The following is a 7,340-nucleotide window of genomic DNA, read 5'->3' on the forward strand; positions in this document are numbered from 1 at the left end:
GCCAGTCTCCCCCCTGGGCCCTGCGGCTCTCCAGGCCCAGCCGCCCACCCGCGAGGCCCTGAGGGGGCCGATTCTCATGTGCTGCTGGGGCGGGAGGAGGCCGGCCCGGTCTGCACCGGCCAGCAAAAGCGGCGGCGGAGCAGCACATGGGAAGCCAGCTTCAGCTGCATGCTGCTTTTCCTGGCTGGTGCCGACCCAGTTCTGCCCAGGCAGGTCCTGCAGCACCATGTCAACCCGGGCATGGCACCAGTAGGCCGGGGCCCAGATTAACCCCGGCCTGGCCCCACGGCTTCTCCAGCACCAGGTCAACCCAGTTGTAGCCAAGCAGTTCCTGCAGCACCATGTCAACCCGGGCATGCATGCCATGTCAAGCAGCACTATGTCAACCCCTGCAACTTCACTGGTGTCAAAGGTCACGTAACATCACTTCCTGATATGATACCACTTCCTGTGACGTCTTTGAATATGGCTCACTGGGCAATAAAAAGTTTGTGATCTGGCCCCACATTCAAAAAGGTTGGACATTCCTGTTTTAACTAGACAGAATAGCAGGATTTTAACGTTAAACGAAACTGGTAGCTCAAAAACGCAAGCATTGACAGATTTGCCTTACATCTGATTCATTTTTATTCCTATGAAACATGTTTGAAATACTATGAGAATTCCCACTCCTTTTCTACATAAACCATTTCCTTCTTAAGGCTCATAGCTTTCCTGAACTGTAGCATATTAAAACTGACCTGTTACTCAAAACCTTGTAGTAGGATGCGATTCATGTCACTTCCACATCTATTTCACTTCACTGTTGTTTGAGCATGCTATGAGCAGCAGTGAAGTATAACTGCGAAGACCTAATAACACAATACATTTGGATGCAAGCTTAAGTAAAAAATTCTCTTTTCACCATAAGAGCTGATAAACTCACTTGCTTTAAACAGAAGGAGAAAGAAAATTAAGTTGACTCAAGTGGTTTTCCTACTTGTCATGAATGGAAAACCAACAGATAACTAGATGTTTGTTTTCAACCCAATACCATATGAAGAAATTTCACAGCACCTCAGTTTGTGGTTATGAAATGTCCATTATGGTAAGTTTTTAAAGTAAAAATGACAAGCCCTTGGGCTGGAATGATTCTTCCCCAAGCAGGAATCTGGACTAGATAACTTCTTGTGGTCCCTTTGAGCAACATTTTTCTATTATTTATGGCCATTGTTGATGTGACTGTATGCATTAATCTATACGAGAGCCATCACCAATTTTTGTGAAAATATGACATGGCATATATACACAAAAGAAGCTGTTTCAGTATCACGAACGAGTTCATTTCCCTCTATGAGCTCCTAAGCTTAATATAAACCACTAGAGGGCATACTCTAACTAAATCTCTATTTAGGAACAGACAGGTCCTGTTGAAATAAGTTGTCTATGCCAATAGGTGTTATTTCAAGCCATGTCTACCACCCAGGGGTGGAAGTCTACTAGTGAGAGGTGTCCACATTCCACCAAACACCCTTTGTGAATCTGAGGCAATGCACAGCTTTTGTTTCATATCAATAGCTAAAATTGCTGTTATCTCTGGTTTCTACAGCTTTTCATAGAGCAGGAAATGTATTTTACCAAATGAAATGCTCAAGCTCCTGGACAGAAAAAAAAAAACAAAAAAACCAAAAAAACAAAAAAACAAACAAAAAAAAAACCTTACAAAATTCTTACCCCTCCCACAAGCAATTTTCTTGACCTCCATTGCATGTCCTTGAAACTGCTCATACATTTCCCTCCCTAACAACAGCAACATCAAATTGACATGATTCCTAATCTTTTCTCTGCTGCCTACAAGATTTTCAAGCCAAAGCAGTGAGAATATTGCCATCAGCTACTAGCAAATATCAAACATTGCAGAATGCTGCAACAGCTCGGCACCACAAACTAATAGAAGCATAGCAAATCTGTCCCTTCTCTGCTCTATGGGAAGCTAGGCTAGAGAACAAGAGTCAAATTTAGAATCTGCCTCTATCCACAAAACACTTTATGATCTTGACTTGGGATACCCAAAATATTATCTTAAACTCTGGAATGTGGACTTTGACAGACAACTCTGCTCAGAAACAACAGATCCACTGCAAACTGTTAAACCAACCGCAAGACTCTCTCATGTACACAAGCTTAAAACTATAACACAAATTCACAGACTAATGCATCAAATATCACCAGCTATCCATGTCAACATAGGCCCCACTTTTGAAATTGCTTTAAATATTTGAGCAGACAATACCAAAACCCACATTTTGGGGGGCGGGAGGCAGAAAGCGTGAAACATGACACATCCTAATCATATCACTTACTGAATTTTTGGAAGATGCTCAAAAACTACTGTTAACAAGAACAGCACAAAAAAAGTCTCTAGATCAAAACTGACCAGAGTGAGCACTGATCAGTACATTCTGCTGTTGCTTAGCAAAAGCTACATTCAGCAGCAAAGCTACAGAAGCTGTCTACCATACTTCAGGGGGGAGGGGGGAAAACTATTCACACCAAATCACTGTACAGGTTTCGCTCACTTTATGCAGAATCTGTATGTGCAAATTCATTCTTATGCAATGACCTTTTTTATACCAAAACTTCGTTATATGCAAGGTAAGTTCACTCTTACGCAATTGGTGTGGTGAAAGCCCGCAGTCAGCCGCTTTGTGCAGTGCATTGTGGGAGTGATGTGCACCAAAATATAGTCTCCTGTGTGGATCTGTGTTCCTCACTTGTCTGCAACACATGTTTCTGTAGTTGCCATCCCTATTACAATAGTGCCCTGTGCTTGTGTGTAGTGTCTGTTGTTGGTGAGTACCAAAATTGTCTTGTAAGTGTGGTAGAAATGGGTCTCAGGATCAGTACAGTCAAGGTCTTGGAACATATCCCTATTTGTTACATTGTAAAGTGGGTTCCCTTTACGGAAATTCGAGTTATGCAACGTTTTCCAGGAACTCATGTACAACATAAAGCGAGGGAAACCTATACACGTGGCATTAAGTTGCCTGGCTTCATAGCTAGTCATAAAAGCTTAAGGAAACAAAACTTAAGTTTCAGAGCACCTTAATAATTACCCTCTCCCTTCATTTGCCACCAATAAAAGAGAGAGTCCTGGTCATTAAAATAGTTCTTTGTGCACTTCTACTGCCTTAAAAAGTAAAGACTATCTATCGTGTGAGGTCTGGGCAGAGTTGATTTAAGTGTCTACTGAATTAAAAGTCATTTTCTGTGCAGCAGCATTTTACCTAGTTACAATGTAATACGATACCTATAACCTAAAGGTCGCTAGACAAGATATTGAAAAGTTGCTTTTATCATTTATGGATTTGACTGCAATGTGTCTAGTATGTTTCATTGTTTCTGCTGTATAAGCAGTTTCTCCTGCTGAGCAGAACTTTATCATCAACAGGAAAATCATGTCAGGTAAAGCAATTTCAGGAACAGGTATTTAAAGGTTGATTTAAAAAAAAAAAAAAAAAAAGTGTCTTTTAAAAATGTTATGTTACGAGTTTCCAAACAGATGCATGGTGCAGTACAACTGGTATCTGCAGATCTGTTTCCAAGGGATTAGAGTCAGAATTTCACTCAACCTTCTGAGAGATTTCTAAAAATGTATAATTGCTAGCATTTCTCCTTTCATCTCCATTTCAACATTTTTCTCTCTTGGAAAAACTGAAACAATATTCCTCTCCCTCTTACATAGTTTTGCCATGCCAAAAAAAATAGCCTGTCCTTATTCTACCAAGTCCTTTTTGTCTGCACCTAGCCTGTAAATTTTGAAGAAGTCAAACATCACTTCAGCGTTTTGGCTAAGCATGTCAGACCACTAGATGGAGATAGCACCATAACACAACAGCCAATAAAACTAATTAGTCACTCTTCCTGGGCAAGAACACCAACATGCTCACATTATTTTGATGAAGAGGTGGGGTTTGGGGAAGGGGGGGCTATGAGCAAAACTATAGTAAGATTAGCACATGTCTTAATAAGCATGCCTTCTGCTACTTCATGACAGTACTTTGGTACTGCATTCTGACAGCACTTTGGCAAAATATTCAGAATCTAAAAGCAAAGGCTTAAACCTGTTTGAAATCAACAGCTGTCTCCACCCACTAGACAAGTGAGTTTGGCAGAAAAAGATCTGATCCTTTGCATTTCTGCAGATTGAAACCAGAGACCAACAAACCAGCACAAGATGCAAAAAACCTAAAACCCTAACCAAGCGCCATGAACTTGAAAAAAAAAAAAAAAAAAAGTTATATTCTTGAAGTGAGCAAGGATAAAGGTTCTGCTCTGCTATCATCAGTCAAAAGGCTCTCAATTAAGAAAATCAGGAGTAAAACAGTTTAAGCTAGCCAAACCTCTATTTTAAGAGCACGTGCTTTGATATTTAAGTCGTTTGTTCCTAACAAGCATCCAAAAAGTCTAACTTAATTTAAATGCATTTCCTTTTAGTACAGGCGTCCCTCGTTTTATGCTGTACATGCGTTCCTGGAAAACAGTGCATAACTCAGATTCACATAAAGGGCACCCACTGTACAATGCAACAAATATAGATACGTTCCAAGACCTCAACTGTACCGATCCCCAGACCCATTTCTACCACACTTACAAGACAATTTTGGTACTCACCAACAGCAGACAGTACAAACAAGCACAGGACACTATCATAATGGGGATGGCAACTACAGAAACAAGTGTTGCAGACAACAAGCGAGACTATATTTTGGTGTGCGTCACTCCCACAATCCACCACACAAAGCAGCTGACTGCAGGCTTCCACCACACCATTTGTATAAGAGTGAACTTACCTCACATATAATGAAGCTTTGGTATAAAAAGGGTCATTGCATAAGAGCAAATTTGCACATACAGAACCCGCATAAAGTGAGGGAAACCTGTATTTCATTGGGATGTCACAAAACCCAGGCATTAACATTTGACTCAGTCATTACCTCTTGAAAATCTGTAAAGTTACATACCAAGAACATTTCATATTAGCAGCATCCCATGCATTTTAGTCATGCTGATTCTTTAAATCAGCAAGACCTCAAAAATAATTAAATATTGAGTAAAAATACAGGTAGGTTTCTGAACTCTCTTGACCTCCATCTAACCCTTTAATATTTTGAGAGTCATTTGGCATTATTTCATATAGTGTACGAATCAGTACTTCAAGTTCCTGTTCTACAGAAGCATGACCTTTTTCAAGTTTGCACAAGACCTAGCTGATCTCCTCTGACTAGTCAGCCTACTCTCGCTTAAAATCCATTCACTGTCTTTCCTTCCTTCTAAAATAAGGAATTTTGATTCGTCACCTTTGAAGATCATTCTTTAACATATCAAACAATATATTTTCTAGCAGTACCAGTGTTTATATTCCATTTGCTCACTCTTTTCAAGGCATCCCTGGGTCTGGATTGCCCTTCAACTATTACCATAATAAAAATGTTAAAAAGTGATGGTCCCTCCATTACAACAATACATCTACTTCTCAAGGCAAAAACAAACATCTTTTTCCTTTTGTAGAAGTAGAAATAGTTTTGTGATAAGCATGTTAAAAAGACTTTGTGGTCCAGGGAACTGAACCAACACTCAGGGCTAGTTTGGTTCTACACCCAAATCTGCCACTGTCTCCCTACACAATCTAGCCAAGGTTAAATCTCAACACCCCAGTTCACCTTCTCCCTCTACATATCTGGTCTATTGAGTTATAGGCCTCTGAGGCAGAGACAGGCATATCAAACTCCCAAGAGACAGACAGCATGGATGTAAAAATCAGTTGGAGCTTGATCTTCACCCGTGACACTAGTTTTACACTGTGCTTAAGTAACGAATAAAATTTTATGGAAAAGACTCATGGATTATTACTTTAAGTTAACTGCCTCTTTCATTTGGAAAGATACGATGATAGTTTTCTTCCAAGAAGGATCCACTGCACATATGCTGCAACAGCTTTTCAATCATTTCAGAGATTTTTGGTATGCAGAGTTAGTCCACTAATAGCAACAGAACAGACATAGCTCTGAAGAGCTGCTATGTTTTTTTTTTGTCAATTTCCATACTAAGTAGTTTTTGACAAGATAAACTGAAACACAGGTGATCTTTAGAATCTGTACCCAAAAACCACACACACTTCAAAAAGAAGGGAAGCTTTGATGCATGCACTTCAGAAATACACAATTAAAGGAGTTAGAACATAATTAAAAACTAATGTCTCACTTAAAATAGACAAAGAAATACATAGCTAAGACTATCATCATCCTCAGGCCACTGCCTCTACCTTGGTACTGAAAACATTTCAGAGCAATATAGGTTTCTTGAGAGGACACAATAACCAGCCTCAGATAAATATGGAAGAAAGCATAAAATCTGAATTTTTTTTTGTCAACTTATGACATTCCAGAGAAAACTGAAAAACCTACAGAATTCATGAGAATTACTAATAAAACTAGCTCCAATTAAATTAATTGATTTAACGTGTTCAATTCTATGATTTTTCCAAAAAAGTATTTGATAGTTGTAATGCTTTTTCATGCGCTCTGACTAGATGACAAGCCGGCTACCGCAGCCGAAATAAAAGTGAATATTATGACGCTATAGTCAACCCCACTAGCTTAACAGACACTATCTGTTCAAAAGCAACACACCAAGATTTGTTCAGAGCCTCTTCTAGTCCACTGCCTATTTATAGCTGCCCAGCCTCTCTTCAATTTCCCGCGGCCCCTCCTCCTCACAGAGCCAAGTCAGTGGAAGTTTAATGGATGTCACCCTGGGCACCGTGCTTCAGAGTTGTTAAGGCGCACTCTGCAGCTCTGGTCAGCCATCCTGCTGGCAGATCCGCAGCAGAAACTAGCAGTAAAGAACTAAGGAGCGGGCTAACCCAAGCAAGAGACACACACGCACTCACTCTCCCCTTCACTTCTAAACCCTTAAAAGTCTCCCTCCCACTAGTGTATCATTACAGCAATACCCCACCCTCCCCCCAGACACTCACTGGCTCTACCCTTCATTTCTAAACCTTTAAAACAAAGTCTCCCTCCCACCAGTGTATCACAGCAGCAATAACCCCCCCCCCCCACACACACACATACACACACTCGCAGCAATAACCACCCCCCCCCACACACACACATACACACACACACACACACACACGCACACTCATTCACTCTCACTTTCATCTTTAAATCCTTAAAACAAACTCCTTTCCACACCTCCTCCCTCAACTAGTCCATCATCGCAGCAATACCCTCCACCCCAACACCCCACATGACGCCTACCTCCTCCCCATTCAGCAACAGCACCAGCGGGGGGGG

At 40.8% G+C, this 7,340-nt stretch overlaps 1 protein-coding gene across 2 annotated transcripts in view; it reads right to left on the reverse strand.

Annotated features, from left to right (window-relative positions):
- MPP6 (membrane palmitoylated protein 6) overlaps nucleotides 1–7,317 on the reverse strand; it is a 109,650-nt gene extending 102,333 nt beyond the window's left edge. Inside the window, exon 1 of one of the 2 annotated variants that reach the window (XM_025208088.1) lies at nucleotides 7,305–7,317. The gene's annotated coding sequence lies outside the window, so the exon portion shown is untranslated. Of the gene's footprint in view, nucleotides 1–6,671; nucleotides 6,965–7,304 lie in introns of those variants that run through there. The other variant, XM_025208087.1, reaches the window with a different exon arrangement.
- Between the last annotated feature and the right edge of the window lie 23 nt (nucleotides 7,318–7,340).

Source organism: Alligator sinensis, unplaced genomic scaffold (assembly GCF_000455745.1).
Source record: "Alligator sinensis unplaced genomic scaffold, ASM45574v1 scaffold978_1, whole genome shotgun sequence".
Taxonomy (NCBI): domain Eukaryota; kingdom Metazoa; phylum Chordata; order Crocodylia; family Alligatoridae; genus Alligator; species Alligator sinensis.